This window comes from Petaurus breviceps, unplaced genomic scaffold (assembly GCF_028583685.1).
Source record: "Petaurus breviceps papuanus isolate PSGF00001 unplaced genomic scaffold, PetGlider_PUasm1.0 164, whole genome shotgun sequence".
Taxonomy (NCBI): Eukaryota; Metazoa; Chordata; class Mammalia; order Diprotodontia; family Petauridae; genus Petaurus; species Petaurus breviceps.
In genome coordinates, this window is record NW_027185735.1 from 10,366,702 (window position 1) to 10,380,123 (window position 13,422).

General features: G+C 39.3%; 2 protein-coding genes and 1 pseudogene across 5 annotated transcripts in view; all 3 read left to right on the plus strand.

Moving 5' to 3' along the window:
- The window catches only part of GEMIN2 (gem nuclear organelle associated protein 2), a 404,714-nt gene that overhangs the window by 161,071 nt on the left and 230,221 nt on the right, over positions 1 to 13,422 (plus strand). The gene's annotated exons all lie outside the window — the stretch shown is intronic.
- Positions 1 to 13,422, plus strand: part of MIA2 (MIA SH3 domain ER export factor 2) — a 481,197-nt gene that overhangs the window by 33,056 nt on the left and 434,719 nt on the right. The gene's annotated exons all lie outside the window — the stretch shown is intronic.
- Positions 10,712 to 11,628, plus strand: LOC138156836 (small ribosomal subunit protein uS2-like; annotated as a pseudogene).

Genomic DNA, 13,422 nt, shown 5'->3' on the forward strand with positions numbered 1-13,422 from the left:
CAAGGACACACCTGTTGTTCCAGTGAGCAGTGAGCCATATATGAAGAAGTTAGGAGACTGGCAGGGGAGCTAGGTAGATTCAGTTGGGTCACGCCTATAATGAAGTTAGAATATTGGGGCTGGGAGCAGCTTTGTTAGGATTCCATCACTAGAAAGAACCCTACCTCATCTGTTAATCTCAAGGTCCTCACCAATAAGGATCTGGCTCTTGAGAAATGCTGTTTTGCCCATATTACCAATGTCTCCATCTATGACAAGGGAGGTTTCACAACTAGAGTTTAGAGGCCACTAATCTATGGATTAGGGGTCCTGGGAAGTTCTCCCACTGGGCTGACCTTCAGGCTGCATGGATGGTATGTGAGGAAGCCTTGAGGAAAGGTGCAGAGAAGATATTCACTACATCAGTTTCTGGGAAATCATGGCAACTCTAACCAAGTGGTCTGGATCTGGAGAGAACATAACTGGACAAAGGCTCTCCACATTGAAGTCAAGACAAATGGAGGAATTTTGCTGATGCCTCCTACTGCAGGACAGGATTTGAGTTCTACCCCCTGCTAGGGAGTATGACATGGACAATAGTCCAGCAAAAGAGAGATCAGACAGGTCAGAAGAGAATCAGGAGAGAGCAGGTTCACAAAAACCCAGAAATGAGAGAGCATCCAGGAGATGATGGGGGTCCACAGTGTCAAATGCTACAGAGGGCACAAAAGCTGATTATCATCTGTGTTTTGAGTTACCTACACTTTAAAACTCTGAATTGCTTATTAAGCACAAGAGACCAGAGAACTAATCATTCTATTTGATTCAATGCCCCATAGCAAATTAATTCTGAGCTAAGGAACAGGCAACTAGAGAAATAGTATAAATCTCAATTAGTTAACCTAAATAGAATACAAATACACTAACAGTCTTTGTACTCTTTAGAATAAAAGAAGTACACCAGACTTAAAGAAATCATACTGAAAAAACAACACACAGAGAGGGGAAGACATGACTATTCCTAACTGACAAAACACTATAAGGTCATTTTCTAAGCTTTAATTTCAAAATTGAGTGTTTATTGTAGCAGAGGAAGGAAATTTTTCCTTCGGGCAGCTTTCATCTATGATTCACTGCATTCAGAGTCATATCCAATGGGGGTAGGACTGGAATTTTTTGTCCTGGTTCTAATCCTAGGGGTCTGACCCCAAAGGCATAATTATTTCTCTTTAGCTCCTTGATCTCATTCCACAGTAAAACTCCAGAGAAATCAGAATAAAGCTGATTAGATATAATTTGTCCAAATATAGGCAACAAAGTTCTAATTCCTAGCCAGGAATTCAATGTATAATATGGATATTGGATATGACATAGCTTTTATTTCTATAAAGGAGCTATATAAACAAATATAGGAGCCCATAAACAAATCTAAAAACATAAAACACTCAAATAACTGACTAGACTTAGTTCCACCGCTATTCCCTTGGTGGGACTTCTGAATAAATACTCCCCATTTGGTTTTGTCCTGCATATTCCAAGAAACTCAATGTCATGGAGGGTTGTCAAGATACCAATCTCTGGGGGCCCCCTCCTGGCGTGGCTTTAGTCCTTCAGCTGAAATGTAATTATCTGTAAAATATCTTCTTATCCTTCTCCAAAATGCAAAATGCATGCTATTAAAGAAATCTTTCTCCAGGAAGCTGGTGCCCAATTCTCAAATTTAGCAGCTCTTGATCTCCTAGGAACCCTTAAACTCAGTACAAGGTAAGCCCAAGACTGGAAATCTGACTAGTCTCTGATCTGTGCTCAGAAAAGTAAGCAGAAAGTAAGAATAGCCTTAGATCCAGGGAATTCCCTTTAAGGCTTTCCTGGGCAAGCTCACTTTCTGTTCCTGTGGTATGATCTAGAAAGACAGGAGAAAGGACAGGAAGAAAAAAAGGGGAAATAAGCCATCTCACAACTAGTTCACTCTTGCAGGGTCTGGGGAAACAGAAAGTCTTCTAATAGTAGTCTCATCCCTCCTGACACTCACTTTTTAATTATCTTGAAGGCAGCCCCTGTCCCTGGATGCCAATGCAAGAAGCCATGGCATATGTCTACCTCCATGACAGGCTCCTTTCAGACTGACTTTGCAAAATCTATGCCCTATAATCTCGTCAAATTGACCTCAAGACTCTCACTGATCAAGAGTTTCCCTGATTACCCCATTATAGTTGTCTTCAGGAGAGGAATCAAAATATCTGTAGGGAAGAGTTAAAATGAAGCACATTCTAATGCTCACAGGAAGGAAACCCTCTAAATCAGGGATTCTTACCCTTTTTTGTGTCATGGAACCCTTGGCAGTCCAATCAAACATCTGTACTCCTCAGAATAATGTTTTTAAATGTATAAAATAAAATATATACAATTGCAAAAAAAACAATTAATGTTGAATTAAAGATGTAATTTTTCCCATTCAAGGTCATTGATCCCCTAAAATCTATCCATAGACTCTTGGGAAGTCTGTGGACTCCCAGGTTAACAGCACTGGCTCTAGATGCATAGTCATAAAGGAAGATTTAAACTCCTGAGAAATTCCTAAAATTAAACATAGATCCATATAAGCTCAAAGTTTCAGTTCTATGCAATCAGTTAAATTTAAAATAAGAAAATGAGCTCTTTTCTAAAATGACCTTTTATTGAATTTCTATAGAGTGTTTAAGAAATAGAGGGGCAATGAATCCTTCAATTGGGTATCTCTTTATCTTTTCCTTCATTTTTGTGATCATCTGAATATGCAACATATACAAGTGCACACTTGGTGAGATGACTAGAAGCTAAATATTTGGTTAAAATTGACATGGTAAAAGCGCATTTTTACAAAACAAATGTTCTATGAGGTTAGGAAAAAGGGGAATTCCTCTATCCTTTCAAGATACATCTTAAAATCCTCCTGGGCTCCCAGGGGAAAAGGATATATGTTTAACAAGTTTAACGGCTGTTGGAAGGTGAAGATTAACTCATATTCTCTGACAAAAAAAAATACATATCATTCGTTTTTAATGTTTTAGCCATCTATTTTCTCTACATTTTATACTACTTTTTTCATAAAGTTTTTAAATGATGAATGCTGATCCAATTTGGGTAATGACTTGTCAGTGTGATAAAAATTATGTGCTCTGAAATTATGTGATCATTATTCATACATACTGCTACCTAGTTGTCCAATCTAATATTGGAGCTTGGCACATAGTCAGCACTTAATAAATGTTCATTCCCTTTTCTCCTTCCCGCCCTCTTCCACTCCTCTCTGCCAATGCCTTCTCCATTCAAGCCAAACTAGCCTGCTACCTCTTCCTCATATACAGCATTTCTTCTCCTTCCTCCATGTCTTTGCACAGGTGGTCCCCCTGTATATGGAACACACTCCTGACTTAAGTCTACTTCATAGAATCCCCAGCTTCCTTTGAAGGGCACCTCATTTGCTACCTCCTTTATTTGTGTACAAATCATTTCTCTCCAACAGTACATAAGCCCTTTGAGCTTAGAATTTTTTAGGTTTTGTCTTTTTATTCCCAAGTCTAGCACAGTGTGTAGCATAAAGCAGATTAACTGATGAATGTTTACCAAACTGAATTAGATACTTAACAATACATTCTTAGGAAAGCCATTCTGTCATTTCAGGTACACAATTAAAGAGAGAAATACCTCATTTGGGATGACTGAGGCATGACTCAGGCTAGTCTGGTGGTTCAGGCTTGGGAATGTGATGAAATGAGACCAGATAGCATGTAACACAAGAAGTTTAACAGTTGCATGGAAAGATATTTATAACATTAATTCAGACCAACTGTCAGGTGGGTGTGTTGACTCACATGGTGGCAGGACCCTTCCTCCCTCCTCCTCAAGACTGAGAAGCCCCTTCTCTTTCTGTGTGTGTGTGTGTGTGTGTGTGTGTGTTTTATGCCTCAAACTACCAGGAAGCTATGCCAATGATATGAGCCTTAATCATCTGGATCAATTAAGTTTCATCGACTTTTTAAGGAAAAAACTAGCCCCGCCAACTTAAGTAGATATTGTTCCTATCACTCAAAAGGGCCTCAAAAGTCCCTTCCAGCTCTATGAGCATATCATCTCCTCACTTAGTGCTGTTTTCCAGGTTGGTCTTTTTGATAGTAGAAGCCTCACACGTTCTAAATTTCCTGTCTTTTGATTCTGCTATGATATTTCATTTTGTATCATTGCATTTTTGTGTCTTTCTCCTCTATTCTTTTTTTTTTCTGGGTGCATATTGAGGTTTCCCAGATTCTTTCCTAAGATATCTCATCCACTCCTTACCCTCTTAAGTTTTTCATTAGCTCTTCCAACTTCTCTCATAGTCCTTACTGTCATTATTACATACAGTCTTCTGTTTCTAGTTGTAGTTACTGCAGAATTATTATCTTTTTTTCTGAAGGTATACCTGGGGACCATCTTACCCAGTAGTATTCTGCATCCCATTAGTTTTCCATTCCTTGATCATTTCCTTAGCAGCTTCATTCTTGAACTTCTCCATGTTGAGAGGTGGAGGACTCATTCTTGAATCATCGCCTAGAGGGGACATTTAGGGGTAGCTGGTAAAGGACATTTGTAATTATCCATGCCATTCACTGCTAGCTTCAACCTTTCTTTGATTTATTAACAGATACTCTTGGGCCTTGAGCTGTGGAGCAGGAGCCTGCTCCCGCAAAATACTTAGGTGGAGTACTGGAGTGGGTAAGATGATACTACAGTGTTCCAATTGTTTTTTTAACGAGGACATCACCTTGGGTGAACTTCTTTTGGTTGTTCTGCATGTTTCTTACAGGATGGGAGGTGGAACTGGAGGTAGAGAGAGCATGGTTTGACTAGTATTTTTCACTCATCTATCTTATGCACCATTCTACCCACCTCCACACCCAAGTTAGGTTAGCTTTTCCTTAAAAGACATTGAAACTGTCCTAAAGATGTAATTGGCTCAAGGGATTAAAGTCATAGACATTGATGTAATTTACTGCTTGTTTTAGTACAAATATAGCCAGGAAGGTGGGAGGAGGGGGAGGAGAGCTCCTCCCTCAGGCTTCTGATAGAAGTATAGCAGCATGAACAGTAGAGGAGATCTGAGCTCAGCTAAATCAAGGGTAAATCCTAATGAACTTCCCTTCCCTCTCTCGATGTCCTCCTGGTATAGCTAAATAAATTTCCTTTTGTAAACTGTTAGATGGACTATGGGTACCACATTTCAATTCAATTTTTAGCCTAAATGGGATGAGCCTACTTTGGACCCTTCCCACAACATCATGTCTTCCCTAAATGCAATATAAACAAACATGAAGATCATGCAGTATAAGTAACATGAACTAGGGACCTTGAGCTTGGGGCCACAGTTGTAAAATTACAATCATATTTAAGATCACGTAAAACGTATTCATGTGCAGCCTGGAAGGGCTTCAGGAAAGAGAGTAAAGAAGGCATAATCCTAGGATACAAGGATATGAAGATGGAAGGCAATGTTCAGGTCATCTAGACCAACCCTCTCATGTTTCAGGTAAGGATAATACTGAGGATCTGAAAGGAGGAGTGGCTTGTCCCAATTCATGAAGGTGGTAAATGTAGCAGATCCTCTGATTCCAGTTCTGTTGCTCTTCTCCTATACCATGACATTAAAGTCTTAATTTCTGTCTTGGTAAAGACTAAAAAACTAGATGGAGGAGCCCTGCTCCTCTGGTCTGGAATTTTAAGTGCTGCCTCATATTCTAAGGATATGATTAAAGTTCAGTTTTTAAGAATATTGTTCTGGTCAGGCACTGGGGTTACAGCTGAATTCACCTTTTTATTATCTCTCCTTTGGCCACTAGACTACTTTGAGAGGGCCTAAACTCAATTAAAACAGACCCAATATTCTGTGGGAGAGGGAGGGAGAAAGGGGAAAGAGAGGGTAAGCAGGCAAAGAGGGAAGGAAGAAGTGGGAGAGAGAGAGAGGGAAGGTAGGAAGTGAAGGGAATGGCATAGGAGAGAGGGAGAGAGGGCAGTATTTAATGAGAAATTGTAAACATATAAATTGTCAAGTAAATTACTAACTCAATAAAAACAAATATTTGTGTTTATTTGTAAATAAAAATAACTTCTATTTCTCAAAGCAATTTCACATGACATACTGCAGATAATAAATTAGGTGGAGATTCTATACCTTGGAAAAGAGAAATAAAATTTTAAATCACTTTGACCATATAAAAAAATTCCTACAACAAGAAAAAATTAGGTAGAGACACTTATAAAAGTGGAACAATTAGGCACAACAACTCAGTAAGCCAAATCCAGGATGGATAATCATTGGCTGGACACAGGTACAGACATAAAAGATGTTGAAGTTATAGTCAACCACAAGATAAAAATGAATCAGCACTATGCTGCTCTTTGGGAGGGGTTGAGGCAAGGCTATTAGGATAGATGATATTTGGGGCAGCTAGCTGGCGCAGCGAATAGAGCACCAGCCCTGGAGTCAGGAGGACCTTAGTTCAAATTTGACCTCAGTCACTTAACACTTTCTAATTGTGTGACCTTCGGCAAGTCATTTAACCCCAAATGCCCTGCCTTCCCCCCTCCAAAAGGCAAAAAAAAAAGAGGATGATAGATGATATTTGTAAAGCATTTGGCACTGTGCGTGGAAAATAGTAGGTGCTATGCATATGCTTATATTCTTCCACCCTATAAAACCAGGGGAGAATTTTACTTTGGTACATGCTATATGACACACTCTAAAAATGACATTGGAGAATATAGAGATGATATAATAAAATACATCAAAGATTAATAAAAGGATGGAAAATATTTCCTATGGGGAAAAGTTATGTGATTGAGACTGGTGAGCCTAGAGAAGAGAAGATTAATGGATGATTTGATTACAGTCTTCTGGTATATGAAGGGTTTTTTTTTTATGATGGAATTGCCAACCATCTGTTCTCTAAGTCTGTGGAAAACTTAATTAGAGAAAATGGATTTAATTTAAAGCATGAAAGATTACAGTTCAGTATAAGTAAGAACTCATCCTTTTATAAAATAGGGGTATACCTTCTACCCCTGAAGATCTTGAAGAAATTGGCTGATAGCCAAACCAAAGGATATCTTAAGATACTTCCAGTTTTTATGACTCGTTATGTTCTAAGTTATCAAAACATGAAATTTTGCCTCTTAAATCATCTTTCTGTTTCTTTGACAAAACATATTCAATTAGCATCTTGTCACTAAAATTTGAAGGTAGAGAAGCACTATAATATAAACCTTATAATGGCAGTGGTGAAGAGCTTCTGAACCCAGGCCCTTGTAATACAGACACCTATTTAACAAAGAAGACATCTGAATGTGGTAAGATTGAATGAGAGAACAGCAATAAAATGAAGAGAGAAAATCATGCAAGAGGGGAAAGTCTATGGCCAAATTACAAATGTTTATAACATAAATTGAGCATTAATTTGTCATTGTGGTTAGGCCTTGGCAAGAATATTGGGAGAAAAGAATATTACTTTATTATAAATCCAAGGGTATAATGGAGAGTGTATGCTAGGGATGGCAGAGTTTCAGCTGGAACATTGGGCTAGCCAATATAATGAGAGCAATCAGAAATGACTATAATTAAGGAAGGTTTGGAATTAATGGTCACCCCCTGAGGCTTAGGACAGCTGTGACTATTTGCTTTGCAGGCCATGTAGGGTTAGAACTGAGATACTGTCAGGCTAAGAATACTATAGGGATGTGATTAAAAAGATCGAAAGCGATGTTTTGGCTATGTTTTAAAAAATGTGCCTGCTAAAATGGAAAATTTAGCCTAGCTTTTAAAATATGATTATGAAAGTGAAAAATTTAGTTTAGATGCTAAGCCATAAAGAGCCAAAAATTTGGGAATAAATTTTATAAGTTCAGAGTCACCCAATGAAAGCTCAGTGCTAAACTTGCATATTTCTACTTTCCAATTATGTATTTTAGGGCTAACTTGCTTTTCTCTTGTTTGAAAGTTTATAGAAGCTTCTGGGTATATGAAGAATACTGGTTCAAATAATGTGGTTTTAGTGATCTCAAAGGGTTTTGGAGCACATGAGCCAGCTGGTCATTACCCTATAGGTTTACCAATTCCTTCATAGTAAAAACAAAAACAAATATGATATAAATGTGTGAGATCTCTGTGTAGAGGATCATTTTCTTGCTTTGGAACTATATCTTCATTATATACAATATTCCCCAAACCAATATAATAGTCTTATTCCTATGCACTAAGCCTCACTTGGGAAAGGGAAAAACAAGGATTTCAATGTCCTGCATCATCTACTAGAAAGTTTCCTTCTGAGAACACTACATTTACTATTCATTGCTTCAATTTGATTGAATTTTCATTCATATTATCAACAGTTTGAAAGAAAAAATGTGCATCAGCACTTGACAGCCATTTAGAAATTTGTGTGGTGCTCCAAAAATGATCATTAGAATTTTCAAGATGCAAAGTACCCACATAAGAGTACTTTAGAAAAAACAGAATTCTGTTTTGAATTAAAGTGGATATGAAAAATGGCAACTGACACATGGCACAACAGCATGATAAAACAGCAACTGATTTAATTTATCAGGGCTCACAGAAATTGAAGTTCCCAGAAGTTATTTTAAAGATCTAAGAAATACTTTGAATGGAGAGGTGGGGTGCAGGGTGGAAAGAGGAGGCTGGCATTCATAAAGCAGCACCACCTCTGGACCACTCTCCCAACTTGTACTTGCATCCTTGGGTTGATTCTTAACGGGTCTATGCAACCTTGGGCTCTAGGACTAACCTTATGGATTCAGACTTCTATTACTATAGCTCAAAGCCCACCCATTAACAATCGTACAATGAATTCAATTAGCTCTTATAACAAATGCATTTGTTCAAATGGCCTAGCAAGAACAGTTGTTACAAATTATCCCACTGTAAGTAAACCTGGGCTGCACTCAGAAATACAAGAGTAAGCAGGTAACACATGTAGCCAAGACAAGTAACAAGTCCAGTACTACATTCTTTTTTTTTTTTTTTTGCTTTTTCTTTTTTGGAAGGGGGAAGGTAGGGCTTTGGGGAAAGTTGGGGTTAAGTGATTTGCCCAAGGTCACACAGCTAGTTTTTTTGTGTTAAGTGTCTGGGGCGGGATTTGAACTTAGGTCCTTCTGACTCCAGGGCTGGTACTCTATTTACTATGCCACCTAGTCCCCCCCCCCCCCAGTACTACATTCTTGATGTCTTTCTTTCTCCCAAGAGTCCTTAGAAAGCTTACTACAAGTCACTCTGCTCTTCATCTTGGTTGGCTCTCCTGAGGCCTGAATCTTTGCAGGGTGCAGTATTTCTAATGGACTAACATCATCTCAGCTGGGCTTCTTCCTCCTGGGGGTTGTATATTCGTGGGACAGGCCAATCTAAAGAGGTTCTGTAGTAGGCTGACTCAGGCCAATAAGGTACTTCAGGTTTGAGATTGGTGTGAAATGAAATATTCATACCCTTCTAGTAGTTAACAAAAGGAATTTTACTTAGCCATAGTTAGGGAAGAACTTTCAAAGCACTCAAAAAGGACACAGTCTTGATTCCATTCAGTACAACTGCCTTGCCTCTGTGTTGTCCTATGGTAATCCATAGTCAGCAGCTTGCAGAAGGAACTGGAGCTCCTCACAACTAGTGAGCTATTTTTGTATTTAGGTGACCAGAAAGCCCTATCAATGACCTTTCAACAACCAAAACTTAAGGAAAACCTTATTGCCTTTTAAGAAAAACACCTACCTGGGGCGGCTAGGTGAGCACCAGCCCTGGAGTCAGGAGGACCTGGGTTCGGATCCGGCCTCAGACACTTAACAAAAAAAAATAATTAGCCATGTGACCTTGGGCAAGTCACTTAACCCCAACTGCCCTCCAAAAAGCCAAAAAAAAAAAGAAAAAAACCTACCTCATCCCATACAGCTGGAAATCCTGATAGATATTCCTCCTACCAAAGTCTTAATGTCCTTTCTGTCTCTGGAACTGCAAGGCCTCATGTCCTTTCTTCCTTCATAGGGTTCTCACAAATCTATGTCTGGGCATGGTAAGTCTCTTTGCTTCTAGACTGGATTTGCTCCCCAGTATCTTTGTTGGACTATCTGATCTACTAGCTTCACTGGGCTTGATCCTCAAACATTGACTCTAGTCTCCACCACCTTCAGCTTCAGCTGCAGCTGTTGACTTTATCCAGGGCACTGCTATGCTCCTTCAGAAAGAACAGAGACCCTTGACCTAGGAGTAGAAGAAACCCTCAAGTTTTGTTCCTTCAGGACTTTGACTCAAATGATTGGCACTTCCCAGGCAAGAAGTTTTAGGACAGAGATATACATATACAATCATTTGGTAGCTCTCTGCAGTACAAAGCTGGATTGCCTCAGTGAGAGACCTCACACTAATTCCTAGTGATTATCCACTACATTTCCTAAATCTTCACCCCTGCAAGTTAGGCTATAACCAGGGAATGGTCATTTGCCCAATGATCACCAAATAGCTCTGGGGTTCAGGATTCTTCAGTTTTCTCAAAGTTTTACATTTTTTAGAAGATATAGACTGATCCACTCACACATGAAAGGATCTCACTACATGCAAATGCTATTGAAATGGGCATAGAAAGCCTTTCCAAGCTGCCCAGAAGAGGGTTCCATACGGTGTTGTTCTAGGTTTCCATCCTAACTTTAAAGGGAAAATTTCAAGATGTCCGGAGCCCTAGATGTCCTGCAGATGAAGGAGGAGGATGTCCTCAAGTTCCTGGCTGCAGGAACCCATTTGGGCCGCACCAATCTGGACTTCCAGATGGAACAGTATATCTACAAAAGAAAGAGTGATGGCATCTACATCATTAATCTGAAGAGAACTTGGGAAAAACTTCTGCTGGCAGCTCGTGCCATTGTTGCGTTTGAAAACCCAGCCGATGTTAGTGTCATCTCATCCAGGAACACTGGCCAGCGAGCTGTTCTGAAATTTGCTGCTGCCACTGGCACCACATCTATTGCTAGACGTTTCACACCAGGCACCTTCACTAACCAGATCCAGGCAGCTTTCAGGGAGCCTCGCCTTTTGGTGGTCACTGATCCTCAGGCAGATCACCAGCCTCTGACTGAAGCATCATATGTTAACCTCCCAACCATTGCCCTGTGCAACACAGACCGCCCACTTCACTATGTGGACATTGCCATTCCATGTAACAACAAGGGAGCTCACTCAATGGGTCTGATGTGGTAGATGCTGGCCCGTGAAGTCCTGTGGATGCGTGGTGCCATCTCCCAGGAACACCCATGGGAGGTTATGCCTGATCTTTACTTCTACAGGGATCCAGAGGAGATTGAAAAGGAGGAGCAGGCTGCAGCTGAGAAGGCAGTGACAAAGGAGGAGTTTCAGGGTGAATGGACTGCACCCGCCCCAGAATTCACCGCTACTCAACCAGAGGTGGCTGATTGGTCTGAGGGAATACAGGTGCCATCTGTGCCCATTCAGCAGTTCCCCACCGAAGATTGGAGTGCTCAGCCAGGTACTGAGGACTGGTCGGCGGCTCCTACTGCTCAGGCCGCTAAGTGGGTAGGAACTACCACAGAGTGGTCTTAAAACCCAGATGCTCTAATAGTGTTGGAAAAATGCTGATTGAAAATAAACATTGGTTTCTTAAAAAAAAAAAAAAGAAAGAAAGAAAGAAATAGGCATAGAATGATCTACTTCTAAAAATAATTCACCTCTACATTTTGTTGTCTTTGTTGCTTGTCCCTTATTCCCAAAAATTTGCCAGTCTAAAAGGGGCATACTCATGAAGTAGTAAGATTGTTATTCTCTTAAACTGCTTGTTACTGTTAACATTTTAGTCATTGTAGGAAAAAAATGTTATCAGTCTTATTTAATACTTCAATGGGTCAAATAAATGTGAGTAATGCCTCCAATAAAACAAATCACAACCTATCTCTCTTCTCATCCTGAATATCTCTGGTCCGTATTTTCTCATAGATCTTCACAGAGATCCAGGCAGTTCTGATGTGACACGGCCTTGTCCCCTCCTTGACATTTCATAGATGTCAGTGGAATACGTAGATAGTCCAGTTATCCCTTATTCTCACAACATGTTTGTCCTGCCACCTTTTCTTTCCACTCAAACACCTTTCTGATAAGATCTTTTAGGCTTCTCCTCCTGTGCATTTCTTTATTGTTAAAATGTTGCAATCAATCAACAGCCATATGTTGTTCCAAGTTCTATGCCAAGTGCTGAGGATGCAAAGATAAAAATGAAAAGTCTCTCCTTCCAAGAAGTTCACATTTAAATGGTGAAGATGGCATGTGCCTACAGAGGTATATGCAAATATCATATACAATGCAAGTTTAGAGAGGAAGGCACTAATATGCAGGAATCTGGAGGTTCTTGGAGGCCAAGCTATGACAAAAAGATGTTCTTGGTGGTGCTGGACACAGACTCAGAAATAGCTAACAGTCTTTTATAATGATGATAAGCCAGATCTATAAGCTGTGTGTCCGATTGCCTACTGTCTTCTACGTTATAACAGACATTCTTCATCCACTTAGTTTTTGGGGGGTGGCTAGGTAAGGCAGTGCTTATTGAATGGTCTTGGATTTCACTTTATAAAGTTATGCAATGTTCCAAGTCTTGATATGATCAACTCCAATGCCATCCACAGACAAGAGCATCTGGAGGAACTCCTCCTTTATAGGGGATTTCTTCTATTTGGACTATAATGATGAAAGGACATGTCAAAGATTAAAGGACAATAATAATAATACCATCAAAGAAACTACAAACTACAACAGGCAATTGACATTTATAAATGAAGAAACCAAAGTAAGATGAAAATTATATCAACTATTATGCAGTTAATATTGAACTAAAACAGAACTATAATAATGCAACCTCTTTCAAACCAAATTCTCTGATTCTGATTTCTGCATAAATGATCATGGTACTTCAATGAATTTCCTTATGAAAATGGGAAGTTTGAGTGAAGAATTATTTAGTTATAAATCATTTTCACATATCAAGGTACATGATCAAGATGCCACTGCCCATAAAGGAAATGTATATGTCTCTCCAGGTGATTCCTTGAGGTGGTGACAGTTATTCTCCAAATAGGAAGTTCATTTCTCTCCAATTCTTTTTTTTTTTTTCAAGAAAAATTGTATTATGTAAATACCTAGTGGTCAGTGCAGGAAGCAAGCTTATTCAGACTTCCTATGTATCACTTTCAAACTATAAAAAAGTTATGCAGAATTTGAAAATATGACTGCACAATAACATTCATTTCAATTAATATTTTATTTTATGCTCATACATATACATTTTTAAATGTGGAAGCCAAATAAAACTGAAAATCATTTCAACATAAAACTGGAGCATTAGGTAGTCTAGAGGCCTCCAAACAATTCAGAATGCA